The 13,916-nt window shown below is 46.9% G+C and overlaps 1 pseudogene; it reads left to right on the plus strand.

Moving 5' to 3' along the window:
• The first annotated feature begins 669 nt into the window (after positions 1 to 669).
• The window catches only part of LOC102473394 (BTB/POZ domain-containing protein KCTD3-like), a 14,872-nt pseudogene continuing 1,625 nt past the window's right edge, over positions 670 to 13,916 (plus strand).

Raw genomic sequence — 13,916 nt, forward strand, 5'->3', positions numbered from 1 at the left:
GGGGGGTTGGGGGACTTGCCTGTCAGGTATTAAGAACAGAAAGTGATTGGAATTAAGCCAATGATGTCCGTGCAAGGATAGGCCAGGGACCAGAGGAACAGAAAAGACGGCTAGAAACTGAAAAACGCATAGTACAGACCTCACCTCGTTTGTGACAAATTGGCAGGCAGAGTGGGGAAAAGAAGGGTTGGACTGGGTCTAGAACAACTGATAACATAAATTTTTTTTTCACACCATGAAAAAATAATTCCTGATTGATCAAGAACTTGGCTATGAAAGACAAACATTCCAAAGTTTTGGGAATAATTATTTTTAAAGTGACTTTCTTGCTTTCATGAGACAGAGTGGGAGGGAGAAAGGCAGGCACGCTCTGCAGGCCGTCACAGCACGCCCCTCCTCCAGCCTTCCCAGCCAGTCAGGGCCGAGGCGTGCGGCCTGGGGCGCCAAGGTCAGCAGGGGAAATGAACCCGCGGTCCCCACGTGGATCCAGCCTTGGCTTGAGCAGCACGTCACCACTCGGCACCACTGGACTGGGTCATTTTTGACATAAAATGTAAGAGAATATTTCGCTGACGTCAAAGTTACCCATCTTTTTTAAGACCCACGATTTTGGGGGTTATCTGTAAGAAATGTGCTCCTACCCAAAGCTCATAAAGATACAGACATGCGATGACAAAAGATTACATAAAAAGTGAAAGGTAAGCCCCAAACTATAAAGGATTTTCATAAACGGGACTGACAAGAGCTTAACATCTAGAACATCACCATAGTAGAAATATGAAAGGCATAGACAGGGTGTCGTGAAAAGTTCGTGGAGAATGCATATTATAGAAGAGCTGTGGATTTCAAATTTCTTTTGCATCAAAACAAACTCATATTCTAATTCCATTTTTTTTTTTTAGAGAGGTTTTTGCTATAGGGCGTGTGCGCTCGCCAGACAGACAGAGACAAAGAGACAGAAAGTGAGAAATACTCCCCCCAGGGGGGATGGTCACACTGCAATCCCTTCTCCTCCATTCTTCTCTTGAGATCTTGGGCACGCACGCACATGTGCCCAGCGTGAGTTTAAGCCACCGGGTCCGGGACTCAAACCGCGGTCAACTACGTGGGAGTCCAGCGACATAGGCATTACGCTAACTGCCGGTCCCCTAATTCCATTTTCCATGAACTTGTTTTTTTGAGAGAGACATTTTTGCTTGTGTGCATGTGTGCTTGCCAGAGAGACAGAGGCAAAGACAGAAAGCAAAAAAAAAAAAAAAAAAAAAAAAAACCCAAAGGCCAAAGAAAAAAAAAAAAAAAAAAAAAAAAAAAAAAAATCCAAAGGCCAAGAGTAGCAAAGATCTTCCTAAGGAAGACACGGCAACCGGGGGGTTGGGGGACTTGCCTGTCAGGTATTAAGAACAGAAAGTGACTGGAATTAAGCCAATGATGTCCGTGCAAGGATAGGCCAGGGACCAGAGGAACAGAAAAGACGGCCAGAAATCACGCCCAGAAGGGATGGCCACACTACAACCCCTTCACCTCCATTCTCCTCTCAGGCTTTTGGACATGCACACACATGTGCCTCGTGTGAGTTTCAAGCCTCTGGATCCAGGACTCGAACTATGGTTGGCCATGTGGGAGTTCAGTGACATAACCGTTCCACCGTCTGCTGGCCCCTTCCATGAGCTTTTTTTTTTTTTTTTTAAGAATTTTTTTATTTAACTTTATTGATTGAGTGATTGATTTGACCAGAGAAGGATAAAATGAGCAAGAGGGAGAGGGAAAATGAGAAAGCAAGCCGCCAGGTCCAAGACTTGAACCATGGTCGGCCATGTGGGGAATACAATGCCCTTAAACACCACATCACCTGCAGGCCCCCTCCATGAACTTTTTAATGTCTCCTCGCACGTAATTTTATAATTTTTAAAAGTCACAATAGAAAAGGGAAAGGAATGATAATTAATTTTCATATTCATTCATGTCAGTGACATATAATACATATAATTAGTTGTCTTGGAGAAAATATTTAACACTGCCTACATTTGAAATGTCATTGAAAATAAAATACAATTGCACAGTCAGTTTCTCAGCCGCCCTGGTCACACTTCTTACACGGCAGTGACTGGGCCTTTTCTTGTCATTGTCTACACAGTCCACTTTTGGAACAAAATTTACATTTCTGTTTTTTTAATTTTCTAGAGGGTACGTGTACTCCCTGGAGAGAGACAGAGAGAGAAAGAGGGGAGACGAGAAAGCGCTCCCACAGGAGGTGGTCACACCACAACCCCTTGTCCTCCATCGCTCCCTCCTCTCGGGATTTTGAGCACACGTGCACGCGTGCTCAGCCTGTCTTTCAAGCCACTGAGTCTTAGACTCCAACCACACGCTTGGCCAGGTGAGCTCCAGCTGCCATAGGTCGGCCCCAAAGACTGTAGTTTTTATGATGCAGGCGTAGACCCTTTCAAAGTTTGCTGTGTTTAGAGAACCAGAACAGACTTTTTTTTCCCTCTGGAAGTTTAAAATTGTATTTGTAAAGCAATATAACAACTTTAAGAAAATGTTCAACGTAGACAAAGCATCCATAGCACACTCTCCACCTCACACTCACTACACGTACACACAACCGCTTTGTTGGCCATGGGACTAGGCTACATGCGTCACTTCTTTTCCTGCTTGTCCCCCAGGTCCTGTGCTGTTCCCTTATTAGGACCACGTCCCCACACATAGAGCAGAGGGGCTCGATAGGCAGTTGTTGACTGAGCAAGCTCTGGGGCCCTGTCGTTCTGATTTTTTTTTTTTCCAGCTTGCTACAGGGTGTGTATGTTCACCAGAGAGAGAGAGAGAGAGAGAGAGAGAGAGAGAGAGAGAGAGAGAGAGAGAAGAGAGAGATGGAGAGTGAGAAATCACTCCTGAAGGGAGTGGCCACACTGAAATCTCTTCTCCTTTCTCCTCAGGATTTTGGGCATGCACACACACGTACCTGGCATGATTTTCAAGCCACTGGGTTCAGGACGCAAAACTCGAAGTCAGCCATGTGGGATCCAGCCACCTTAACCACCATGCCACCTGGCTGGCCCGTTTCACCTTTAAATCATCTATTATTATGCCAAAGCACATTTTCCCAGTTTGCTGTGCTGTCTTCACAGCGATCTCACTCACTAAACAGCTCTCACGGAGCGTCAGTGCCTATCCTCCCACGCCACTGCACACAGGAGGAGCTTTATGAGTATTGCTTTACAGAAATGTTTATTCATCTGTTTCTTCCATGAAAGAGGAACAGAGAGAAACAGGGAGAAGCGGAAGCACTCCCAACAGGTCTCCACACTGCGATCGAATGGCGAGACCTCGTCTTCGTGCATGCCCAGTGTGCACAGGGAAGCCTCAGGATGTGAACCCGGGACCTTTCTCCATGGCCTCAGCACTGAGAAGCTTTGTATCACTGTCGTGCCAGTGCTGCCGTATAGACAGTCCTGCAAGGAACATCTGCACACAGCTTTATCTTCTCCGGCCTTGTCTCCAGCACACCATCTCCAGGGTGGTCAGACCAATCTGGGACTGTGTTTACAGCTCTTGAGATCTGATGCCAAACTGCCTTCCAAAAAGGGCCTTCCAAATTCCCCCTGCCAACTGACTCTGGGTTACAACATCACATCGCCAGCTGTGTTGCCGGCAGTGTGTCTACTGTTAGGATGATTTCTTTTGCTAAATAAAATGGATTGGTTAAGGATTGCATGTGGCTGCATGTTTAGATTTTGTTTCATCAGACTTACGTGTCTTTTCTTTTGAAATTTTGCCTTTGGCTTCAAAGCTTAGAAAATAATTACCCCTTAGGACTTAACAAATATGTGTGTCTATTTTTTGCTGGGTTTTCTTGGATAATCTAATTTTCTATATATAGCTTGTTTATTGGAAAAATCATCTAACAGCATTGCAGAAAATTTTGAAATAAGGAAAAAACATTGTTTAGAACACCAACAACCCATCAGAGCTACTGTCACTTTTCCGTAGCCCCTTTCAGTATTCTTTCATAGACGTACATGTTTCACATAACTATAGTCATAAGCAGAGATGATTTCACGTTGTTCTTACCTGATAACATAAACGTGTTTCTTTAGAACAATTTTAACGGCTGCATAATATTTCATTGAGTGAATATGCCCGTAACTTGATTAACCTCTCTTAGTTTTGGGCACTTACAGTGTTTTCAACTTTTTACTATCCTAAATAACTCAGTGATAAACCTCTTTAACATATACAATGGGGGTTGTTTGTTTAGAGGTGCCTCCCTGAGCCACAGTCCTGGTAAAGGGCGTCACCTCCCAGCAAAGCACACCGACCCAGCTGCCACCTCGATACCATTCTCCTCCTCTTTCTTATAAAGGGCCAGCAGTGGGTGTGGAAGTTACGGCAGCCGGGTCTTACACGGCCAGGTGTGCAGTTTGAGTCCTGGATCTGGAAGCTTGAAAGACACACCAGGCACGTGTGTGTGCGTGTCTAAAACTCAAGAGGAGAATGGAAGAGAGGGGATTTAAACATAGCCATCTTCTCCAGGGGGAATGCTTTCTCTCTCTCTTTCCGACAAGCGCATGTACCCTGTAGCAAATTAAGAATAAATAAACAAATAGAACCTCTGATTCTGTTCAGGTTGGAGTGCCCTAGTTCAAAATTATACTCTCAGATTCCCTCACAGTTCGCTTTGCCCTTTGACTCCCTGAGGAGCAGCAGTCTGTACCTTCAGGCTACTGAGAAAAACCTATGTCTGGCTTAAAAAGGGGTGATTTTGAGACCAGGAGGGTGGAAAGCCACTCACTAAGCTGGAAGAGCAGGCAGGCAGGAGGACTCTGGCTATTGATAGCAACACGGATGGTACCTTGCCCTGGATCCTACCTCTGGATTTCTAGAAGATGGCCGTATCATACATCCTCATGTTTCTCAGAGGGGGTGCGGTAGGGAATTTTAGGGGAGGAAGATAACGTGTGCTAAATAAATACCCGTTAGCTCTACACCAAATACGTCCCTTACCTGTGGCTAAGGTCTGAATATTTGCAACCCCGCCCCCTCCCCTTAATTCAGATTTTGAAACCTAATCTTCAATGTGGTGAAATTAGAGGAGGAGCCTCTGGGAAGGGATCAATGCATGCATGAGAGGCCTGAGAGAAGCCCTCCGATCACGTGAGGACACAACTAGGAGGCTCCATCCGAGAAGCAGAAGTGAGCCTCCCCTAGACACAGAATCTGCTGACATATCCATCTTGGACTTCCCAGCCTCCAGAACCATGAGCGACAACTTTCCGTTGTTTATAAATTACCCAGTCTAAGGTATTTCATTTTAGCAGCCCGAATGGTCTAAGACAGCTGCCATAGGCCAAATGAAGTAGGTATTCATTATCCCCATTTTACAGGGCAGTAAGTAGGGCCCTGGGGGGCTTCAACATTTTGTCTAGGTCTCATGAGTGTTCAATGGCAAAGCTAGGACTGAAATCCAGAACTGCTTATAAGAAACCTGGCTCCAGTGGATGGGGGAAGATATACCCCATTCAGGAAACGAACACCGTAGGGGTCAGGCTGCTGAAGTGGAACGAGGTCACTCTGCCTTCGCAGTCACTCCAGTTCTCGCACTGCAAGCCAGGGACCTCTCGCCATCTAGTTAGTGCCTTTTTTTTTGTTTTCTAATCGTGGTGTTCTTGTTGGTGATGTCACTGTTTAAATGGCAGGCCAGGAGGTGGCATGGCGGTTAATTGAGATGCTGGATCCCACATGACTGACACTGCGGTTTGAGTCTTGGACCTGGCAGCTTAAGAAATGCGCACACATGTGCTCCAAATCCCAGGAGGAGAACGCAGGAGAAAGGGGTGCTTTCTCACTCTGTCTCTACCTGTTCCTTTGTGAGGAGTGCAAACTCCCTGTGGCAAAAATCTAAAACAAAAACAAAGACTGGCTGAAGTGCTGGCTGGGGCAATCCGCCTATGACATGCCTCCCAGAGAAAACGTGTGTTAGGTGAGCTTGCTCAGGCATGGGTCAGTTGTGCCATTGGCCCTGGGTTTAATATTAGTCTATCAGCAGTGTGTACTAAATATGGCATCTTTAAACAGGAGCACGTATAAAACACGGTTTTGTATCACTCGTTTGACAAAAATGTAAACAGAGGCTGGCAGGAACCTAACCCCGTACTCCTCCTAGGAGCAATGGCTTGGTTTTCGCTAATTCAGTGTTTGCTACTTCTTGGAACACGGGTAATGAGAACCCCAGCACCGATTTACCCTTCTTGCTGGACGAAGGTGGAAAGTGAGCTCAGAGAGGCCAACTGCCGAGCCCAGGAGCCCACGCCCAGAGCAGAGCGCAGAGCGGCAGAGCGGCTGGCTCCAAGCCTTGGGCCATCTCCCTGAACTGCTGCCTTCTCTCCTGTCTAAACCTTTGAAATGGGAGGTTTATTTCTCTCTCAAGGGGTCATGGAGAAATTCCCATCCCTTCTGGTCCCCTGTATTTTCATTGTCACAGAAGGGTCTTGTCCCCCCACCTCCAACCTGGGCAGGGTACAAGGGTCCCCATTTCAAGTTCTCCCACCCCCAACTTTGAAGCTTAATAGCTTTAAAATCTTACAAGTTGTAAAAACAATTAAAGCAATAATCTTAAAAAGAAGCAGAAAGCGCCTTCAAAGGAATGCGAGCCGTTCACACTTCGTGGTTAAATGCAGCCTGTAGCTGGTCTCGGGCCTGAGAAAACGCAGAGGCAGCCTGTGAATTTGTTGATGCCAGTTTAGACAGACTGTTTATTTTCATGATTTCATGGAAGAATTTTAATTTAATGAGTGTTTTATACTCTAATGTAAAGCATCGGTCCAGCCCTGTAATTACTGTGTCAAAATGGGCCTCCTTAAGCGGCAGCAGCCTGAGCTTGGGGGCTGTGCCTTGCATCTGAATCAGGCCCCTGGCAGGGGAGGAGGGGTGCTGGGACAGATCGCTCTTAATAAAATCAAAACTTAATGCCAGGAAGGGGGCAAAGGGGTGTCGTGTGGACTGATTCCCCCCAACCTGTGGCTTAGACCCTGGAGCGGATGGGTCTGGAGTCAAATATCTCTTTCTCCTTCATCAGGGGCAAGTCTTCTGCTAACAGAGAAATAATTTACTTCCATAAAGCTCTGTTTATCCGACTGGGCGAGCCAGTAGGTAGTTTCAGACACCTACTTCATCATTTCAACTTTTTCTTTTTTTTTTAAAGGAAGGCATTTTGCTTTTGGCTTTATGCACGGCTCACAAAAATTATTATTTTTCCTTTCATTTATTTATTTGAGAGCATGGAAGAGATTTTTGTGCAGCTCTAGAAGAGGAAAGGGCCGCGGCGCCCCTTCTTCCAGGCTGCCACTGAAGGCCGAGCGAACGTGGCCACTGCTAGCGCGTTCTCCATCCCTGCCTGCTACCTGCTCTTTCTCTTTTCTCATCCGTGTTCACCAGGACAAACATTCCTTGGGTGCCTCGAGCTTTTCCCTAATGAGGCACAAGATGGTCTTTCCAGATGTGGATGGAGAACAGCATCTTTCATCGCACTCCCTCGCCCCAGGGTGGGGATCCCCAGAACCAGCCGCCTGAACGTCTTCTCTGGGGTGTATTTTTCTCATGTAAAGCTGCCCGGATTTGTGCTCAGTGTTCCACAGCCAAGAATGCGCTGGTGCAATCTGATCACTTGCTATTTCCATCCTGCTCAGAAGTCCACGTGTAGCCGGGATGCTGCATACTTTTCTTAGCCCGGAGCGGAGAGGCTTTTCACTGTGGGAATAGAACAGCCGCCCGCACCCGGCATTTTGATGGCACTGGCTGTTTGAGAAACAGCGGCTCACAGTGCCCACCATGCCAGCTGGATTCACCAAGGCCCGCCCGCCCTGTGACTTTGGGCTGGAGTGATCGTTTTACTGCTGAAGTCAGACGCCCAGGGAGGTTCAAGGCCTTCCCGAGGTGGAGCAGGGCTTGGCCTCGCATCTTTTGGGATTCCCAGTTCTAGGTGTTTTCTAGTAAGCATTGCCAGATTTAGCAGGATGGAAAAAAAAAAAGGCAAAAAAAAAAAAAGACATCTAACTACAGTTATAGTCAGATAAACAATGAATAATTTTTAAATACGCCCATGCAATATTCTGAACATATGTATATTAGAAATTATTCTGAGATTCAAAGGGAACTGGTGTCCTGCGTTTTATCTAGCCGCACGATTTCCACTTCGCCAGCTGCCTTTTTAAGAAAACAAGGTAGAAATTCCTTAGGTGCAAACCGATGGCCCCTGGCTTAGTTCCCTGGCGGCTTAGTTTATTTTGGACGATGTATTTGAAATGGGAATTTGGGGATGTTTTCGCTGGAGCAGCAACCCCACTACCCCTAAGCGACACCAGCAGTTTCTCATGTGTATGGGCTGTTTGGTCTCCATGGCTGCTGCTGCTGCTTCTTTTTTTTAGGTTTCTGTAACTTTGTTTATTATTATCATTATCATCATTATTATTATTTTAAATTTGCTATAGGGCACACAAGCTCATCAGAGAGAGACCGAGAGAAAAAAGTGTGAAAGCAGGCCACCAGGTCCGGGATTCAAACCATAGCTGGGCATTTCCGCTTCAGCCTTTCTAGGTCTTGTTCTTCTACAGATTCTGGCTGGACAACCCCATTGCCGTGTTGTAAAACTCTGTCGTACGTAATTGCTTAAAGAAGGAAAAGAACTAAATCAACTGGCCGTCACGTGCCCGTGCGGCTTTCTAGCCACAGTCTCGACAGTGCTCTGCGAGGTAACATGGCAACCCCGTGTCTGCAGATGAGGACACAGAGGCTCAGTAAAGACAAGGAATCACACATCTGGTACCAGGAAGGGGCGTCAAGCCAGGTTGTCTGAGTCCAGCACTGATCCTCTTACCCGTGATCTATGGTTTTTAGAAATTCATCGGTTCATCCCAGGGACCAGCCTTTGCTGAGTGACGACCATGCTGCTGGCACTGCACTGGGTCAGTTGTCCGGCTGCTATTTCTCCTCCTTTCACTTGGGAAGGACTACGTGTCCCAAAGCGAAAGGCGTTTGAAAAGGTCTTTGGCTATTCCAGTCCTGAAATACAGGGACAAGTCTGGGTCTTTCTGCTGGAAAACTCTCCTTATTTTGGGCCTATGATGCCTCTAAATTGTCCCCTGGATTTATTTCAAAGCAAAAAGAAGCAGCAAAGATTGCAATTCCTAGGCTGTAGTTGCTCTTTTTTAACTCAATTACGTTTTGACAATTCGGAATGGAACTTGGGGGCATGTCTTTGTCTAAGCCGTGGGCCCTGCATCGGAGCAGTCAGCTCCAGGTCTATGGCTAGTGTCAGGACTAACAATCTTTGACAAGGGCATTTAGCGGTTGTAATTCAAATCTAATTCAGAACATCTTAGCGCCGGACCTGTCAGGCCCTTGAAATGCACTGTAACTACAAAACCAAGGGCAACCGTCCCCAAACCGGCTCTGCGCGGCCTCAAGTTGATATGTCAACAAGAGCAGTTACAATTAGAGGTTCTTTCAAGCATACTAAACTAATTTACAGTACTCTGGAAAAGTGGGAAAAGGACCTGGGGCTTCAAATCCCAGGACTTCTAGATTTCCAATCCGTAGCACATAAAAATACAATTAGAGTTCGGCATAAAACGATGCAGGCTGGAGTCTGCCTCTTCCGTTCCATGTGTACTTTTGGCCCGTCAAAATAGATGTGCTTAAAGATGCGTGCGTGTGTACCATTAAAGGAAAGGAATAATAGTTGACTCCCAACCACCGAAAAAAAAAAAACAAAACAACCTTGTCAGGTCTTATTAGAATCACGCTGCGCGTTTGTTGGACCCTAACTCAGCAATGCACCTATTTATTATCTGTGGATGCTGCTTGTAATTGCCTGCCTCTGTCTTAATTGGGGAGGGTTTCTTCCGGATGGGCTTCCACATGTGGCCACAAAGCGCCCAGAGTCAGTGTGGCCTGGGCTGTCTGAACTGGAAGGAGAAGTGGGTGGAAGAGGGGCCGAGGAGCACGGCCGGCCCATTGGGCACAGGCGGGATTACAGTGACCAACGTGTAATTTTACCATCAAGATAAAACAGGGCCCGATTTTAAAGCACTCCCTGATTGTAGGCAGCTGTGCACTTTTCAGAGGCCCTGCCTTCATGCCAGGACAAAGGCTAATGGGAATGTTTGCAGATTTTGCGTTTATGATTTATCTACTTTTTATGCACAACAATATAGACCCTTCCCCCGGGGGACTCGTAAATGTGATTTTACTTCCCAAATTACAAAGCGAGTCAATTATTTAGGAATGAGTCATTCATTCAAAAGTGTCGGCAATGTGATGTGTTAACCATCAGGAAATTTTACACCAATTGGAATTATAAACACCAGATTAAAAAAAAAAAAGTAAAGGAGAAAGAAAAAGAGAAAATCTTAGCTAGGAGTTAGCTCTATTCACGAAGGCGCCTCCGGCTCAGAGCTCGCTTTGGGGAAAGGCAGAGCTGAAGAACGTGTGGGTGGCTTTTTTTCCTCTCCTGCTTCTCTAGGCCTGTCCTAAAGCTGAAGTTCTGCTTTGCGAAACAGAGATGGGTGGAGAACGCAGGGATGTGACAGAGACAGGACATCGCACGCTCTCACTAAGACTTCACTGGCTTGTGGGGTGGCTGGGATCAGCAGCAGAGGGGCCGGGGCTACTTCGGCTGCATCTCGAAGTCCTCTCTCTGCTGCCCACACCACCAACTTGGACTGCCTGTCTCAGGTTTCCGCTCTCTCTGCAGTGAGCCGACCACACAGTTGTGGACCCCAGTGGCTTTGATTTGAACCCAGCTTCCGTAAATGCTTCCTTGCGGGCAGGCCTCTTGGAAAATTGTAGTCTGGCCTTTCCAAGACAGAGTGACTGGAAAGGTTGACTGTGACTGCAACCACTGGTTGCAGTGGAAAGCTGGGTGGAAAACCATGGCGGGCCGTCCCAGAACAAGTCATGTCCCCAGAACGCCAGGATGAATCAGGACCTCAGGACCGGAGAACCACAGCGTCAGCGCCACAGGGGGCCCCAGACCACTTGATCCTCATGTCATAGAAGCCCCTGGGGGTGGAGAGTACCTATGAAATGCCATCTCCCTCCTGATTCCTGGTCAGCTTTGAACCCCCAACCTCTTGTCTCCTTGGAGGCCTGGCAAGTAACTGGTTCTAGAGCTGTTTCCGGATATATTTCCAGATTACCTCCCCCTTTGCCTCCTCTCTTACTGTCCCCAGATCTGGGGCAAACTCTGAGCCCCATGGACTTCCATGACTGATTCATGGACTCTGTATCTATCACGCAGCTTCAAGACAGGTCAAAAACCCAGTCTACAAAGGAATTCACTCAGGGCTGCAGTTAGAGGGCAACAGTGCCCTTCCCACGCCTGTCCTCTGGAGGCAGCTCAGAGCCGGGGGTCCCGTGAATGCTTTTTTCCCATCGTTGCCGTGGTAGTTCCTGCACCTTTTGGAAAGGGCCAATTTCTGTCTTTCTGCTAAAGAGCAGGGGATGTGACTCTTTATTTGCAGGCTTGACAGGAACGGGCATGAGAAATAGAAGTGGGGAGACCCTGATGTGGCTCATTGCCGGGGACTGTGCCGGGCACAGGTCAGGAGGAGCAGGTTCCAGCAGATGGAGAACAGATTCCGAAATGTTCTGAGGGCGTGTGTGCAACTAGCCGTTCCCAGAAAGTAGTATAGCTTGTAAGAAGTAAGGCTGAAGTCCAGCTTCTTCAGAGACTCTTCTCTAGACAGATGATCTCACAAGCAAGTCAAGTTATATTTTCTTTCAATTGCTGTACATGGGTAGAATTATTAGGTCTCTGGGAAAGTCATGGTGTATTTTTCTATGCAAAAATGTGTCACGACTTTCCGGGCAACCCGAGAGAAGGCAGCTGTCCTGTTCTGTAATTTCAACTGCACGATTGCAAAGAGGATCACTAGCCGAGGGTCTCTCTCCTCGCAGACCGTCAGACCTGGTCTGGGAACAGGTGCTATTTTACCTGGTGTTCCTGACTCCTGGGGCTGACGCCTGTGCCTGGATGAATGAATAGTGAATATTATATATTCGATAAATACTTGTTGTGTGTAAACAAGAGAAGGACTACCCCAAGTGCAAGCTGGAGGTGACAGTGAGGAGATAGCTTCCTGACACAGCAGATAGGGGGCTGTGTGTTCAGAAGATTTTTAAATGATATGTATGCCTTCATAGTCATAAGAAAACAAAAGCAAAGCAAAATGAAACAGAATAAGCCAATTAAACAGTTCTTACAAGGGGCCAGCAGGTGGTGAGGTGGTTAAGGCACTGGATTCCCACATAGTTGACTGTGGTTCCAGTCCAGGACCTCGTGGTTGGCTCTCTCGCCCTCTCTCTCTCTCTCTCTGGTGAGTGCATGGGCCCTATAGCAAATTAAAAAAAATAACTAAAATTACATAAATAATTCTTTTTAAAAAAGATCAGGACCAGCAGATTGGCGTAGTGGTTGCTGATCTCCCACATGGTTGACTGTCATTTGAGTCCTGAATCCAGTGGCTTGACAATCACACCAAGGAGACCAGCAGATGGTGCATTGATTTTGTTGCTGGACTCCCATGTATTCCACCACAGTTAGAGTCCCGGACCCTATGACTTAAACTCACGCAGGTGCATGTGTGTTCGTGTCCAAAATCCCGAGAGGAGAATGGAGGAGAAGGGGTTGCAGAATGGCCATTCCTCCTGACGGGTGATTTCTTGCTTTCTGTCTGTCTCTCAGGCGAATACACATGCCCTATAGCAAAAATCTCTCTAAGGAAAAGAAAGAAAGAAAGAAAGATGAAAGAAAGAAAGAAAATCACACCAGACGTGTGTGCATGTGTGTCCAAGATCCTGGGAAGAGAATGGAGGAGAAGGGATTGTGGCCACTCTATTGGGGGACCAGTTCCACAGTTGCAGAGATCCTGGATAAGCCCCCATATTGTGAGAAACACGCTCACTGTCTAACGTCAAGGAATGGACACGGCCACACGAGATCTGGAAGGTAGAGGAATAAGATCAAGATGCCAACATGATCGGATTCTGAGCCTGCAAGGCAGAAGTTGTGCTGTTTCAAGATTTAGTACCTCAAGGCAAACTCTTTTTTTTTTTTTTAAAGAGTTTTTTTTGCTATAGGGCGCGTGCGCTAGCCAGAGAGACAAAGAGAGACAGAGAGACAGAAAACGAGAAATAACGCCCCCAGGAGAGATGGCCACACAGCAATCCCTTCTCCTCCATTCTCCTCTCAGGATCTTGGGCACACACGCACACGCGCCCGGCCCGAGTTTAAGCCATCAGATCTGAGTCTTGAACCGCAGTTGACTACGTGGAAGTCCAGCAACATAGCCATTATACCAGCTGCTGGTCCTGAGGCAAACTCTTATGTGGTTCCAGATTCTTCTTTTCCCCAGTTTGCTGAGTGGAAGAATTTTAACACTTCAAGATGAAACTGGTGCTATATCTAACGATAGAGATCCAGCCAGATTTGCACCCATTTTAAATTCTCTTCAGACAAAAGAACTAGACTTCCGAGGAGTACTGATGTCCTCGGGTGTGAAGCAGAATGTTATAGACTCACTGCATTAGTAAGAAGGCTTCCCTTCTGTGAAGAATTGGAGCGCTCACCTTGTGGCATGTCCTTTTCCATGGTTTCTTGCCTCCACCAGGTATTCCTGGTCGTGAAATAAACAACAACTAGGTCTGCTGCTGATTCTAGGAATGGACTAACTTCTGCAGAAGGGTAGCTTTATATGCTGAAGTGGTTGGAGGTCCTCACGGAGACAAAGACAAAATGGTAGCTGTCAACTCAGAGAGTAGCACCAACCTGTGGAGTGTTCAAGACGGAGGAAGTGGAAGTAAACTTGGTTCAAGATGTTGTTCCTATAACTAGCTGTGGCACCGCGAGGTCATTCCTG

The sequence above is a fragment of the Tupaia chinensis genome, unplaced genomic scaffold (assembly GCF_000334495.1).
Source record: "Tupaia chinensis unplaced genomic scaffold, TupChi_1.0 Scaffold143913_1, whole genome shotgun sequence".
Lineage (NCBI taxonomy): Eukaryota > Metazoa > Chordata > Mammalia > Scandentia > Tupaiidae > Tupaia > Tupaia belangeri.